Genomic DNA, 15,903 nt, shown 5'->3' with positions numbered 1-15,903 from the left:
CCTTCAGTTTCAATGCACTTCTGAGCCAGGCCACCTTTGGCTAGTGCCGTCTACAGAAGCACGCTTGACAGGAAACTTCCAGAAGCAGGTGGAAGGTGGAAACTGGCTTCTGTCCAGCCCCACAATGATCAGGCCTGGGAGCCTCTCTGTGTTAGGCCACACCTTGAGTCTCTCCCTGCTGAACTATGTCCCCCGCCAGTCTGGCTCAGCATATCGGAAATGTGATTCCTACTCTCTGTCCGTGGCCAGCTTCCAGGATGGGAAAGGTCTACGTTGTCACAACCTGACGAAGACCCCAGTCCCCAAGCTCGCTCAGGACTCAGGACATTCAAACCAACAGCCACCAGATGGCTGAGCCAGGAATGAACTTCCCTTCCATTGACACAGCCTGGATGAGCATGAATGGGAATGAACTGGGGATGAGGGCATCTGGCAGGTGCTTCAGCGGATGAATGAGTGGAGAGAGTGACCCCCACTGTCTCACCGACCATACTTTCCATAGCAATGTGATCAGGGTGAAGCCAAGCCGATAGGAAGGGGTGGTGGCTGCACCTGCACAGAGTGGGCACCTTCCTGCTCACATCCTTCCTCACCAAGACTCAGTTTCTACAAACTCCTCATGCCTCCCTAGGCCCTGCAGGGTTGGGGAAAGTCTCTCTCCATATTGTGGAGGAAAAACCCATCGTATCTATGTTTCAACCTCATAGTTTTACAGTTTTGTCAATCTTAAGGAGAAATCTTCTTCATCCATTCCTTCCACGTGTAGGAGAAGGATTCTAATAAATCCGACTTTGGTTCTGTGTTTGCAGGTCATGGGCCGAAGCGCCATGTTCTGCCAGCTTTGGGAATCCCAGTACACCTGTGTCTCAGGCGAGCGTGGGAATAGTATTAAAATGGGTACCCTAGTTGGAACCACAGATGGAATTGGGAAGCAGATGTTCCCTAATTGCTAGGAGAGGGGAGGAAGTGCTGTCATCTGAGGACGGGAATGTGGGCAACCCAAGCAATGCACACCCGGACAGGGCCTCCAGCATTCTCCATCTTTCCCATTTCTCCAAGATGGGAAATCGCGGAGGACGCTATGTTCAACTCTCTCAAATTGCCAACTGCTAATGTGAACTCTTCCACTCACAGGGTGATGGGAGGAATAAAAGGCAATCAGCGCATGGCCTTGTTGACAGGTCACCATGGGATTATCAAATACACAACACAGCCTCACTCCAGGTTTCCACCATCGCTATCCAGACATGCCTATTTTTACACGTACAAGGGTGTGATTTCTGAACACCTGTTTTGTTTCAAAACAAAATCGCTTCCTCCACATTATTATATTCTGTTGAAAAAAAAGTTATAGGAGTAAAGGGACCAGCCCCATCCTGTATAGTTGATAGCGTGGACACACAAAGTGAACATTTGAGAATAAGAAGTTTCTTCTATTTTTCATTGTTAGATGGGAAAGGTGCTGATGTGTTAAGAACAGTTGGAGAAGGCCCATCTCACACGTGCAGTCATCACGGTGAGGAGCTACAGAAGGATCTGACATTCCATTCTTCCTTTGAAAAGCCAAGCCCATGCATTTCTGCTCTTCCTGAGCCACTAGACACGTCTAGGTGTGCTACTTTCACAATTTCTTGATGGAATTAAAAACATATGGTGGAAATGAAATTTAAGAAACTCAGTGTCCTCACTGAGAGACATTGTGAAACTACAGAAATGGGTTTCTTACCACTTACGTAAGTTACCGTTTGTCTGCATGCTACAAGTCTATGTACTTAGTTCTGACTCAGTCTCTGTCAGTTCACTGAGCAATTTTACAGGGATGCAGAGGGTGGGATGATAGATAATGGAGACTCTGAAGGGTGAGGAGGTGGGAGGGAAAGGATGATGGGGAATTGGTTAATAAATTCACGGTTCATTACTGAGGTGATGGTTACCCTAAATGCCCCGACTTGACCACTGCACAATCTATGCATGTAACAAAATTGCACAGGTATCCCATAAATTTGTACAAATAAAAAGAAAAAAATAAATCAATGACACACAAGGTCTATCCTGGGAGGATGACGGACACTGGCTCCGGGAAGGTTTCCTCTGAGTCCTGCATTCCCTTCTTGGACCCAAAGGGAATGGATTCCAATGTGGAAGAGGATGAGCTGGTGGACGGCGATGTAGTTCTGTGACCAGCAGAACCCTCAGCAGGGTACTGGGAGGCCGTAGAGTTAACGTTTCCTCTCTCTGTGCCCAGAGAGAAGCAGGTTTACCAGGGTCAGAGCCTGGCCTGGACTCCCAGGCAGCCTGTCTTTCAGTGGCCCTGGGCCCCCAAGTTAGAATTAGAGGTTTCTGCTTGGGTGATTCTCCAGGGATGTTACTCAAAGGAGGGGCAAGAGTTCCTCCAAAGAGACACCTGTTTCCAGCACTGGGTCCCTGGGTCACCATGGGGTCCTCTGGCTAGGAGAGCCCACCTGTTCAGGCCAAAGCTTCCCCCATAGGGTGTGTGGTTCTAGGGCCCCTCTCCTTCCTGCTGTGCTGCCGAGTGACACAAAGTTGAAACTCAGATCTGGGGTCACCTCTCTGCTCCCAGAGCCCATGGGTGCCACTGAAACTACCATCCTCAGGGAGCTGGGCTTGTGCTGCCCAATGTGGGGCAGAGCTGCTCAATGTGGGGCCAAACCCCATTCCCAGTGCTGGGGGTGTCAGAGGTAGCTGCAGAGCCAGAGGCAGTGGGCACCCCTGGGAGATGAAGGAGGGACAGCAGAGACCATCTGGGTGCTAGTGTGGGTTTTTTGACGAAGATGGAATTTGTAGATGACGAATCTGCAAAGCTGAGTGTGTTGGGCTGCCCTGGCAGGTGGGGCCTGGAGCAGAGGTTGCGGCTGGAGCTGGGCTACCAGATCTCCAAACCGGAAACAAAGAGGTCAGAGGTGGGTGCTGCAAGCTGCTGTCCATCAAGGACTCACTATGCTGGCTGGGTGGTGGCTGAAGGGTTACTGGGAAATTGTGAAGTTGGGGTCCTGCTGCAAGACCTCAGTGCAGGAGGCTCGTGGTATCCCTGGTGGAGGCCTTGCTGCCCCTGGGGTATGTCTAAATACCCCTGGGTATTCAGGGTATGGGAAGAGGCTCCCACTGGGGCCAACGTGAGGCCTTGCAAGGAAAGGCTGGGAAGGGGGAGTGGTGTTTATGGGGGTGACTCAAAGCTAGGAGCTGGCAGTCCATGTGTATTGCTCAGCGAGATAGTCAGTCTGAAGAAACTGCCTTCTCCATGACTCTGAGTGCATACAATTCTGAGAAAGAAAACTATAGAGACAGTAAATAGAACAGTTTTGTCTTAAAAAAAGATTGATCCAACTAGAGTCATGATGACTGAATGAGCGCCCCTGACTTTCCACAGTCCCTTCCACTGATTGCTTTTCTGGATGAACTCGGTGCAGCCATTGTGGGTTTTTCTGACCCACTGTGTTGGTCCGGCAGTAGAATAGACTGTGCTGACTTTTCAGGTACTGCTGTCAGATCCTGGAAGCAATATCCTCCCAAATGTGTTTCAGTGAAGACCACTGTTGACCTCCTGCTGGCCGAATTCCACAGCAAAATTCTTGCTAATTCATTCACAGTTGAAACTTTCCATCCTCTTTTCCATCAGTTGCAGGACAAGTCACCTGCATCTGAGTTGAGCTCTTAGGAAGAGCTTGAAGTGTGGTTTGCCCTTAAAACCCTACAGACTGATTGTGTGGGCAAATACCTGCCTATATATTAGACAACAGCGAGAGGCAGCATATCCCAGTGAAAAGAGCACAGCGCCTGGAGCCTCACTGGCTGGGCTGAAATCCTGCTGAGGAGCTCTGGGTACTTGGGAATGTTATCTATAGTGAGGCAGCAAACCTCCGCGACCAAAGGCGTAGTGCCTGGAGTCTGACAGCCCCTGGTGGAAGCAGCCGGAGGGCACAGGCGCTTCCAGCAAAGGAGGTGAGTCCACGTCGCGTGTTTTGGTTTCCCTTCTCAGATGTCTAGAAATGCAGGTTATGACTTAGGGGGATGAATGAAAGAAATTAGTAATTAGTGATTTCAACAAAGGCTGTCTGAGGGCTGCCTCCGTGTTGAGAAAAAGTTACCCTGGATCCCCTCACTCTAGGAGTGGTGGCAGTCAATTTGTTATTCAGTTCCAAGGCTGCAAGAAGGATGTAATTTGTGTGTGTGTGTGTGTGTGTGTGAGACAGGGTCTTACTCTGTTGCCCAGGTTGGAGTGACATGGTGTGATCTCTGCTAATTTTTGCAGTTTTTGTAAAGATGGGGTCTTCCTATGTTGCCCAGGCTGATCTCGAACGCCCGGGCTCAAGGGATCCTCCTGCCTCCGCCTCCCCAAGTGCTGGGATTACAGATGTGAGCCACCCCGCCCGGGTCCTAATTCATATGTTCATCTCTTGCTCGCACTCCCCTAGGAGGTGGTGAAGTGACTCCAGCCCGCAGCGCCTCACATGGCTGCTCCTGCGTCATAGGTCAGGTGCATCTGCTGCTGGCACAGCTGCTGGGTCACCGGGAGAATGGACCTTCCTCTACCTCAGCTCAGAGCGTAATGATGACTTGTGACTTTCCCAATAGAACTTCAGATCTCTTAAGACGGGGCATGGGCTTGAGCATTTGTACTCATGGTTTGGATCGAGGGGTGACAAAGCTGGAACACAATACCTCTATGCATGGAAAGGTTATCACTTGTTGCAGCTAACGAGATTTCAGCTCATGGAAATTCATTCCCTTGTTCACTTTCCCTCTGGAAGTGGCCATGGCTGGACTCTTACAAGAAGCAAGCAGCTGTCCCATCTGCGTAGCCTACCTGGAAAAACCAGTGTCCCTGGAGTGTGGATGCACCGTCTGCCTTAAGTCCATCAATTCACAGCAGGTGGAGCCCTATGGGCAGGATCTATTTTGCTGTTGCTGTTCCACGGTCTCTCAAAAGAACAAAACCAGGCCCAATCAGCAACTGGGGAGGTTGGTTTCTCACGTAAAGGAACGGGAGCCCAAGCTGAAGAAGATTCTGCAGATCCACCCACAGGTGCGGAAGTCCCACGGTAAGGAACCTGTGTGCTCTGTCTCCTTCCCACGACCACACCGGAAAAGTCACTTGTGCAATTGGTTTCCCATTCCACATGGTGATTAGCTGCTGCCTGGCACCTAAAAATGACATGTTCCTCCAGCATCAGTGATTCTCAGCCCTGATAACGCAGAGAATCACCGAGAAAACAATCCCAATGCCCAGGTCATGGCCCAGACAAGGGAGTCTCAAAAACTCAGTGTGCTCCAATTACCCGGGGAGCTCGTTAGAATACAAATTCCAAACTGGAAGATCTCAAGATTGTTGGGGGCTTTGCTGAGTAGCAAAAACACAGAGCAACTGAATTTGGATTTCTTTCTCGCTGAGGTTCCCAGGACTCTGACATTAAGACTGCCCTGGTAATCCTAATGTGCAGTGAATGTTGGCACCCATTGCGCAGGGTTGGGAAGAGTTTGGAACCGAGCGCCTGTGGTGTTTGCTCCTGTGTGTATGCAGCGAGGTGCAGACTCTGGTCCCCCCATCTGTGCCTCATGGGCTTCAACAGTGGCCCTGGTTCTGCAAAATACGATCAGACTGCATAACTCTGGAGGAAAGTGACATTTAAATGAAGAGATTACGGTCAGCCTGGGCAAAGAATTACACCTCTAAATGGTGGTGGACTCCTGTGATGACACTGCTGGCTTCTTCACGGCTTCTTCCCTGACATTCGCAATCTCTACTCACCCACCTACCAATACCTCACTGTCCCTCTGCTGACAGATGGAGGAGAGATTCATGCTGTCCCAGTCTCGTTTGGAACCCTCTTCCTCCTTCCCTGTCCATGTCCACTCATCTCATTTCATTCACTAATTCACCATCAAACAGCAATCAATCACCTGATGTCTTATTGTAATCTATAAAATCCACATTAGTGATCATATTCATTTTTTCACTTGAATTATAACATGTTCTGTAGATGTTTTTTTTTCAGAATGCTCTGGACAATTTTTTTTTTTTTTTCGAGACAGGGCTTTGCTCTGTCACTCAGGCTGGAATGCAGTTACACAATCTAGGTTCACTGCAACCTCCACCTCCTGGGTTCAAGTGATTCTCCTGCCTCAGCCTCCCGAGTAACTGGGATTACAGGCATCCACTGCCATGACAGCTAATTTTTGTATTTTCAGTAGAGACAGGATTTTGCCACATTGGCCAGGCTGGTCTCCAACTCCTGACCTCAGGTGATCCACCTGCCTCGGCCTCGAAAAGTGCTGGGATTACAGGCATGAGCCGCCGCGCCTGGCAGGTGTTTTTGTTTGTTTGTTTTTGTTTTGTTTTTTTTAAAACAGAGTCTTGCTCTGTCGCCCAGGCTGGAGTGCAGTGGCACGATCTTGGCTCACTGCAGCCTCTGCCTCCTGGGTTCAAGAGATTCTCCTACCTCAGCCTCCCGAGAAGTTGAGACTACATGTAGCTGCCACCATGCCCAGCTAATTTTTGTATTTTTAGTAGAGATGGAGTTTCACTATCTTAGCCAGGCTGGTCTTGAACTCCTGACCTCAAGTGACCCGTCCACCTTGGCCTCCCAAAGTGCTGGGATTACAGGCGTGAGCCACCGCGCCCAGGCAGTCAGCTTCCTCTAGGACAGATCACACTGTTGCCCTTGCTTTCTTCCTCCACCATGAACACTGACGGCTTCACTTGTCAATCACGTACCCAATGCCTTAAATTGTACACTTCTGCATTTGCTGCCCCTTCTCCCTACAATCAGTCAACAACGGCTAACAACTTAAATACCTTTCTCTTGGCTTTTAAATTTACCATTGTTTTGCTTAAGGCCTCACCTCCCATGTAGGATGGAAACTATTCTTCCATCTAGGCCCCCCCTCCTCCCCCGGCCTTGGACCCTCTTAATGTCCAGGACTGGCACCTCTGTCATCACACTGTCAGATGCAGAGATATCCCATCTGCTCTCAGAACTCTGCACAATTAATTTGTTTACAAACGTGGAAAACAAAAGCCTGGAATCATGCTCTAGAGACTATTTAAATTGGAGCAATAAATGTGGAAACAGAAACATTTCATTTAATATTGACAGCTTGCATTGTCTTAATTATCATTCATTCATTCATGCATCAAGGTGGTAGAAATTGGGTCATGATATCTGCCTTCACAGACCCTCACTCTAAATGAGGAAAAGTCCAATGAGGCAAACACATGACATGGAGTAGAATAAAAATTGCTACTGTGAATAAGAGTCAGGTATCGCCACCCAGGCACGCGGTGGCTCACGCCTGTAATCCCGGAACTTTGGGCAGCGGGTGGATCACCTGAGGTTGGGAGTTTGAGACCAGCCTGGCCAACATGGTGAAACCCAGTCTCTAGTAAAAATATAAAATTAGCCAGGTATGGTGGTGGGCGTCTGTAATCCCAGCTACTTAGGAGGCTGAGGCAGGAGAATCACTTGAACTCAGAAGGCAAAGGTTGCAGTGAGCTGAGATCACGCGATTGCACTCCAGCCTGAGCAACAGAGCAAAAACTCAGTCTCAAAAAAAAAAAAAAGAGTCAGGTATTACCACAAAGCATAGCTATGAGAATTTGAACTAGTCAGGGAAGTTGCCTCATAAAAAGTTTTAGTTCAGGATAAGAAGCAGAATTAAAGAAACTAAAGTCAAGACATATTTGGGACTTTGCAATGGAGGAGAGGCATGGGCTTGCCTTCTGCCCATTTGCTGAGCGATCTGCTTTTCTTTTCACAGTGAATGTGACCTTGGATGCTGACACTGCCAACAGTTTCCCCCTCATTTCTGATGACTCAGGAGCATCCGATGTGGGCACATAAGACAGAATCGGCAAGACCTTGCTAAGAGATTCCATTTGTCCTGTGTGTCCGGGGCTCCCCTCGCTTCACCTGTGGCCACCACTACTGGGAGGTGCATGTAAGAACAAGCACAGAATGGGACCCGAGAGTCTGCATAGAATCTTCCACTGCAAAGGGAAGATCCAATGGCCCACAGAGCGTGGACGCTGGACTGTGCGTTTGAGAGCTGGAGGCTGCATCTCCACCAGCACAGTGCCTCTCCACCAACATGGTGCCTCTGACTTTCCTCTTCGTAGACCGCAAGGTACAGCGAGTGGGGATTTTTCTGGATGCGGTCACGCGGAACATTTCCTTTTCTGATGCTGAGGGTGGATCCCTTGTCTATGCATTCAGGAGAGTCTCTGCTGAGAAGCCACTGTGCCTTTTTTGGCTCCCTCAGTTCCCCCTAATGGTGATCAGGGTGTACTGAGTATCTGTCCTGTGATAAGCCCGGACACTGCTGATGGGCCGCTCCATCCTGGGGAAGCCGGATAACCCTCCCTGCAAAGAAACAGGGTCAGAAAATTACTTGGTGGGTAGACCTAGGAACTTTCTGCTTGGAAAAAGCATTATACAAAGTCATAGGAGAAAAATATGGGACATTTCATGATTATAATTAATGTGATTTGATTAATTAGATTATAAATTGAGCCCTGGGCCGGGCACGGTGGCTCACACCTGTAATCCCAGCACTTTGGGAGGCTGAGGCAGGTGGATCACGAGGTCAGGAGTTCGAGACCAACCTGGCCAAGACGCTGAAACCCTGTCTCTATTAAAAATACAAAAAAAATAGCTGGGTACGGTGGCATGTGCCTGTAATCCCAGCTACTCAGGAGGCTGAGACAGGAGAATTGCCTGAACCCAGGAGACGGAGGTTGCGGTGAGCCGAGATCGCGCCATTGCACTCCAGCCTGGGTAACAAGAGCGAAACTCCGTCTCAAAAAAAAAAAAAGAAAATACAAAAATTAGTCGGGCATGGCAGTGTGTGCCTGCAATCCCAGTGATTTGGGAGGCTGAGGCAGAAGAAATAATAAAATAAAATAATCAAATAGAATAACCACTATTCTACTCACTTGAACCTGGGAGGCAGAGGTTGTGGTGAGATCGTGCCACTGCACTCCAGCCTGGGTGACAGAGAGATTCCATTTCAAATAAATAAATAAATCCCTGAGTATCATTATTGTCACCATCCAACTCATTGAATCTTATGTTTCATGTCTTGTTTCCTATAGAAATAGCCTATATTCTGGGATCCATTTTCAAATACTTTTTATTTCTGTAAGTTCAAATTAATGTATTATGGAAGTTATGAGTTAAATAAACATTTGGATATCACCTCAGGTATTATGTGATTTTCTAAGTAATAGGAGTGCAATAGATTTTATTCACAGTAAAAACGTGTGGGTGTGTGTGTGGTGTGTGTGTTTGGTGTGTATGTGGTGTGTGTGGTGTGCATGTGTGTGTGTGGTGTGTGTTTGGTGTGTGTGTGGTGTGTGTGTGGGTGTGTATGGTGTGTGTGGTGTGTGGGTGTGGGTGTGGTTGTGGGTGTGGTGTGTGGGTGGTGTGTCATTGTGTGTGGGGGGTGTGTGTGTGGTGTATGTGGTGTGCGTGTGTTTGTGGTGTGTGTGTGGTGTGTGTGTGGTGTGTGTGTGTTGTATGTGTGGTGTGTGGGTGGGTGTGTGGTGTGGTGTGTGTGTGGTGTGTGTGGTGTGCGTGTGTTTGTGGTGTCTGTGTGGTGTGTGTGGGTGTGTGGTGTCGGGGTGTGTGTGTGTGTATTTACACAGACACAGCTAGAGAAATGCCTATGTCCTATTCAGAACTGAAAAGACACGTTGTCACCATCATTGCTCAGGGTAGGTGACATTTTGTTGGATGTGCATTCGTGTACATTAACAATGAGAATCCCCCCTCGGCAGTGTTTTGTCTCCAGCGCGCTCCTGGTATTACCTGACCCTGATGGGCCAAGTCTTCCTCCTTTCTTTTCCCATGTAGAGTCCTCAGTGCCATGCTCCTCCTCCTGCTGACACAGCCCTGGTCACTGTGGAGACGCATGCTGGGGACCAGGCAGTCCTGCTTTTACCCCACGTCAGTTCCCCACAGGAGGGATCTTCTGAACCTAGTGCCTGCTTTTGCAAAAGCTTCCTTCGCATTTTCTAAATCAACTCAAAATTGATTAGAGACTTAAATATAAGACCTAAAATCGTAAAACTACAAGAAGAAAACCTAGGAGAAAAGCTTCCTGACATTGATCCGGCCAATGTTGTTTTTGGATATGACATCAAAAGCACAGGCAGTGAAAACACAAATAGACAAGTGGGATTGCATCCAAAATATATACAGAACCCGCACAACACAGTAGCAAAAAACGAATAGCCTGATTCAAAATGGGCCAAGGACCTGAACAGATATTTACCAAAAGAAGACATATAAATGGCCAACGGGTATATGAAAAAATGCTAAACAGCAGTAATCATCAGGGAAATGCCAATCAAAACCTCGATGAGACATTGCCTCACACCTGTTAGAATGGCTATGATCTAAAAGACGAAAGATAACAAGTGTTACTGAGGATGCGGGGAAAAGGGAACACTGTGCACTATTAGTAAAAATGTAAATTTGTACACCGTGATGGAAAATAGTGTCCATCCACAGATGAATGGATGAGGGAAATGTGGTGTCTACACAATGAAATATTATTCAGCTCCAAAAAAGAAAGAAATCCTGCCATTTGCCACTGCCTGGGTGAAACCTGCTATGCTAAGTGAGATAAGCAAGCACAGAAAGACTAACACTGCATGATCTCGGCCAGGCGCAGCGGCTCACACCTGTAATCTCAGCACTTCGGGAGGCGGAGCACAGCTGGATCACCTGAGGTCAGGAGTTTGAGACCAGCCTGGCCAACATGGTGAAACCCCGTCTCTACTAAAACTACAGAAATAGCCGGGCATGGTGGTGCATGCCTATAGTCCCAGCTACTGGGGAGGCTGAGGCAGGAGAATCTCTTGAACTCGGGAGGTGGAGGTTGCAGTGAGCCGAGATGGCGCCACTGCACTCCAGCCTGGGCGACAGAGTGAGACTATCCCAAGGAAAAAATATATATATGATCTCACTTATATGTGGAATCTAAAATAATCAAATAGAATAACCACTATTCTACTCCACTGTCTGCTTCTACTCATAGAGTCCCTGGTTGCCAGGGACTGAGGGCGGAAGAAAATGGGGTGTTGTTGTTTAATGGGTATAGAGTTTCAGTTACACAAGATGAGTAAGTTTTGGAGATGTAATATACAGCATGGAGGCCAGGCACGGTGGCTAACGCCTATAATCCCAGCACTTTGGGAGGCCAAGGCAGGAGGAACACAAGATCAGGAGATCGAGACCAGCTTAGCAAACATAGTGAAACCCTGTCTCTACTGAAAATACAAAAATTATATCTTCAAGTTTTTGTGTAAAAAGTAATTAAATAAATACAAAAATTAGCCAGGCGTGGTGGTGCATGCCTGTAATCCCAGCTCCTTTTGGAGGCTGAGGCAGGAGAATCACTTGAACCCGGGAGGTGGAGATTGCAGTGAGCCGAGATGCCGGTGCCACTGCACTCCAGCCTGGGCAATAGGGTAGGACTCTGTCTCAAAGAAAAAAAAAAATGTACAGCACAGAGACTAAAGTAACAACTCTGCATTGTATACTTGAAATTTCTTAAGAGAGTAGATCTTAAGATCCTTAACCGCCCTGCCTCCAAAAAACAAGGAAAGCGGTAACAATGTGAGATGATGGGTGTGTTAAGTCTGCAGTGATCATTTCACAATGTGTATTCAACATCAGGTTGCTCACTTTAAATAGATACAATTTTTACTTTTCAAGTATACTTAGATAAAGCTGGGGGGAAACAAACAGCCTTTGTGGGGCCATTGTTTGCAGACCTATGAGTCAGGGCATTCTGTGATGTGCTGGGTCAGTTTCACTTCAGCATGGCAAGAGGCACGTGACAAAAACTGGCATGAAAGGGGCTGTTGGAACCAAGGGGCAGGAAAAGACTGTCCTAGAGGATCAGCCAGAAGGTGCACGGGCATTCTAGGAAGAGAGCAAATTCCGGAGGAAATAAAGGATTTTCATTTTAAGGGATTGGGAGGCAAGGGAGGAGGCCGAGAGGGTCTGTGTGTCTGAAATAGGGTCTCTGGGTGAGAAAACGTGTGAGATGAAGTGCAAGGCTGGGAACGCGTGTGCGTGTGCAGGAAGCAGGGATCCGCTGCACTGAGCGTGCACATTTGCACGGCCCATGGGGGCATGTGCAGCTGTGGCTGGAGAGAAAATCCTGGGGCACACATCTGAGAGAGGGGGTATGGGTGGGAGTGGGAGGGTGTGTAAGAGACAGTGTGGGTGACAGGTGGCGGGCTCGTGTGTGCGGCTGTGCATCCTGCGAGAGTGAGAAGGTCTCAAACTGTGGAACTGCGTTCAGTGCCCCCCGCAACCCTCCCACCACCCAGATACAGCTCCACCTGCACAGCTCAGGCAGGATCACTGACCCTCTGGCCTTCCGTTCATATTTGCTGTTGAAGGAACAAAGTCAAGTATATTTATCACGATTGAATAAATGAGTCATGAATGAATAAATGCATTCTCCTTACATGTCGGTTCCTATTGAGAAATATGGTAGCTAGAATTTATTTCCTCTGGAAAGAGGAATAAATGTGGGGCCCCTGGGTTTGGTGCTATTTATTATACATTTCTCTGATGTTGTAAGAAAAGAGAGATTCAGAAGAAATATCACATTTCAGCCCCAAACTTATGTAGCTTGCAGCCAGTCTAGGTGATTTACTTAAATTGGCTTCTGCATTTTGACAAATGAGAAAATTGGGAAAATTAAAGCCTCTGGTTTTAAAGCCTGCCACTGGGTCAAGCAAAACTGATTTTTTTTTTTTTTTTTTTTTTTTTTAGACAGAGTCACTCTGTCTCCCAGGCTGGAGTGCAATGGCACAATCTTGGCTCACTGCAAACTCCGCCTCCTGGGCTCAAGTGATTCTCCTGCCTCAGACTCCCGAGTAGCTGGGATTGCAGGTGCACGCCACCACACCCGGCTAATTTTTGTATTTTTAGTAGAGGCGGGATTTTACCATGTTGACCAGGCTGGTCTCAAACTCCTGACCTCAAATGATCCGCCCTCCTCAGCTTTCCAAAGTGCTGGGATTACAGGTGTGAGCCACCATCCCCAGCACAGAACTGTTACATTTTATTTTTGTTTTTCTCTGTTTCTTTGAAAAGAAATTGAGTGAAGGTGCAGAGACATGAAATAAATTATTTAAACACATTATTAAATCAGTTAAATGAAGGGCCTGACAAATGACTGCTGAGCTAGGATGTGGAAGACCAGGGCCTGGAAGAAGGGGGTCTGCCTCTTCTGTCTCTGGTGAGTTAGGACCTTTCCTGCAGGCACACCCTACGCTGTCCTGCAGGCTGGCTCTCCATGCCCTCGGAGCCTCAGTCCAAACATCTGGACAAAGGCACTATGAAAGGACCGCTAACAAAATATTTTTCACCATGTTCAATTAGAGTTGCATGTTTTTTTGTTTGTTTGTTTTTAGACAGAGTCTTGCTCCATCGCCAGGCGCCAGGCTGGAGTGCAATGGCCCGATCTCAGCTCACTGCGACCTCCGCCTCCTGGGTTCAAGCAATTCTCCTGCCTCAGCCTCCCAAGTAGCTGGGACTACAGGCGTGTGCCACCACGCCCAGCTAATTTTTGTATTTTTAGTAAAGACGGGGTTTCACCATGTTGGCCAGGATGGTCTCGATCTCTTGACCTTGTGATTCACCCGCCTCAGCCTCCCAAAGTGCTGGGATTACAGGTGTGAGCCACCGTGCCCTTGCTCTTTTTTTTTTTTTTTTTTTTGAGATGGAGTCTTGCTCTGTCACCAGTCTGGAGTGCAATGGCGCAGTCTCAGCTCACTGAATCCTCTGCCTCCCCGGTTCAAGCGATTCCCCTGCCTCAGCCTCCCAAGTAGCTGGGATTACAGGTGCCCACCACCATGCCCAGCTAATTTTTTGTATTTTTTGTAGAGACGGGGTTTTGCCATGTTGGCCAGGATGGTCTCGAACTCCTGACTTCGTGATCCATCCGCCTCGGCCTCCCAAAGTGCTGGGATTACAGACGTGAGCCACCGAGCCCAGCCGTTTTTCTGTTTTTCTTAATGAGAACACAGGACTTAAGAACTGATCATATGTCTTTGCTTTAATTCGAAATGATGAGAATAACCTGCAAAAACCAGAGAACTATTGCCCAGCAAATGAGAGAGAACTGAATTCAATCACTTAAATATATAATCAAATCCCTTCCCCAGCCCACCCTACACGTGCTGTTCTCACTCTTCAAACTGATCACCTATGAATCATCTAAAACCACAATGAAACACTTTTGAAAACTTTTTAAAAAGAAGTGCATCTCATTTTATGTAAGTCGTGACATAAGAAAAATAGATTATAAAAATTTTTTTACTTTTGAAACAGCGACTAACAAATGAAAAAAAACACAGGATATTGTCTGGGAAGAGGTTTTGGATTTATTACCAACTTCTAAACACAGATCTTCATAATCACGGAGAAAAATCCCTTTCGAAGAAGTTGTTGTGGGCCAGGCACGGTGTGGCTTACACCTGTAATCCGAGTACTTTGGGAGGCCAAGATGGGTGGATCACCTGAGGTCAGGAGTTCGATACCACCCTGACCAACGTGGTGAAACCTCATCTCTAGTAAAAATATGAAAATTAGCTGGGCGTGGTGGTGGGCGCCTGCAATCCCAGTTACTTGGGAGGCTGAGACAGGAGAATCGCTTGAGCCTGGGAGGTGGAGGTTGCAGTGAGCTGAGATGGCGCCACTGCACTTCAGCCTGGGACACAGAGCAAGACTCCATCTCAAAAAAAAAATAAAAATAAAGTTGTTACACCGGGCGTGGTGGCTCACGCCTGTAATCCTAGCACTTTGGGAGGCTGAGGTGGGTGGATCACCTGAGGTCAGGAGTTCAAGACCAGCCTGACCATCATGGTGAAACCCCATCTTAAAAAAAAAAAAAAGAAGTTGTTATGGTCTAGTGAGAGTGATTTTAGGAAAGACTTCTGATTAGGTTGAATCTCCTTGCTCTAAATACGAACGCGTTTTTACTTTGTGAGCAGACAGTTTTTGGAACTAGCTCACGGAAGTGAGTCCAGTGTTATTTCTTTTTTACTTCTCAGTCTTCTACAAAAGGCAAATATAAGAGAGCAAAGTCCAAAGAATGGAGTAATTAATGCTGCCAGTGTAGTCTGAGGCCAGCTCCATGCCAAGCAGGGCGCGTGCACTGAGAGACAGGGGCCCTCTGCTCCGGGAGCTGAAGGCACGCGCCGTTTTGCTTTACTGAACTCTACTACACATTTAAAGAACCAATATTAATCTACTCAAACTCTTCCAAAAAACTGAAGAGGAGGGGACAGTTCCAAACTCACTCTACAAGGCCACCGTTACCCTGATACCCAAACCAGACAAGGACACACAACAAAAAAGAACATTACAGGCCAAGATTCCTGACTAACAAGATCCCAAATCCTCAATAAAATACTAGCAAATTAAATCTAACAGCATGTCGAAAAGACCATTCACCATGATTGTTGATGGCTGACGTTAAGACGTCAGTTCTTGTCTTCTTAGTTTAAAAGAACGTAAACTGGAGAACAGCAAAGGAGATGAGGCATAGAGCAATTTATTGCAAAAGAAAAAGAATATTTTGGGTCAGGCACGGTGACTCATGCCTGTAATCCCAGCACTTTGGGAGGCCGAGGTGGGTGGATCACCTGAGGTTGGGAGTTTGAGACCAGCCTGACCAACATGGAGAAACCCCGTCTATACTAAAAATACAAAATTAGGTGTGGTAGTGCATGCCTGTAATCCCAGCTATTCGGGAGGCTGAGGCAGGGGAATCGCTTGAACCCGGGAGGCGGAGGTTGTGGTGAGCCGAGATTACATCATTGCACTCCAGTCTGGGCAACCAGAGCGAAACTCCATC

General features: G+C 47.6%; 2 pseudogenes; one reads left to right on the top strand and one right to left on the bottom strand.

Moving 5' to 3' along the window:
- Positions 1–1,444: 1,444 nt before the first annotated feature.
- LOC135276282 (small nucleolar RNA U13) lies at positions 1,445–1,536 on the bottom strand (annotated as a pseudogene).
- A 3,152-nt stretch (positions 1,537–4,688) lies between these two features.
- Positions 4,689–8,372, top strand: LOC105728811 (ret finger protein-like 3; annotated as a pseudogene).
- The last annotated feature ends 7,531 nt before the right edge of the window (positions 8,373–15,903 follow it).

The sequence above is a fragment of the Aotus nancymaae genome, unplaced genomic scaffold (genome assembly GCF_030222135.1).
Source record: "Aotus nancymaae isolate 86718 unplaced genomic scaffold, 86718_ANA_hifiasm-v0.15.2.pri h1tg000021l, whole genome shotgun sequence".
Taxonomy (NCBI): Eukaryota; Metazoa; Chordata; class Mammalia; order Primates; family Aotidae; genus Aotus; species Aotus nancymaae.
The sequence above is the reverse complement of the archived record's forward strand: the minus strand, read 5'-3'. Positions and strand labels throughout refer to the sequence as shown.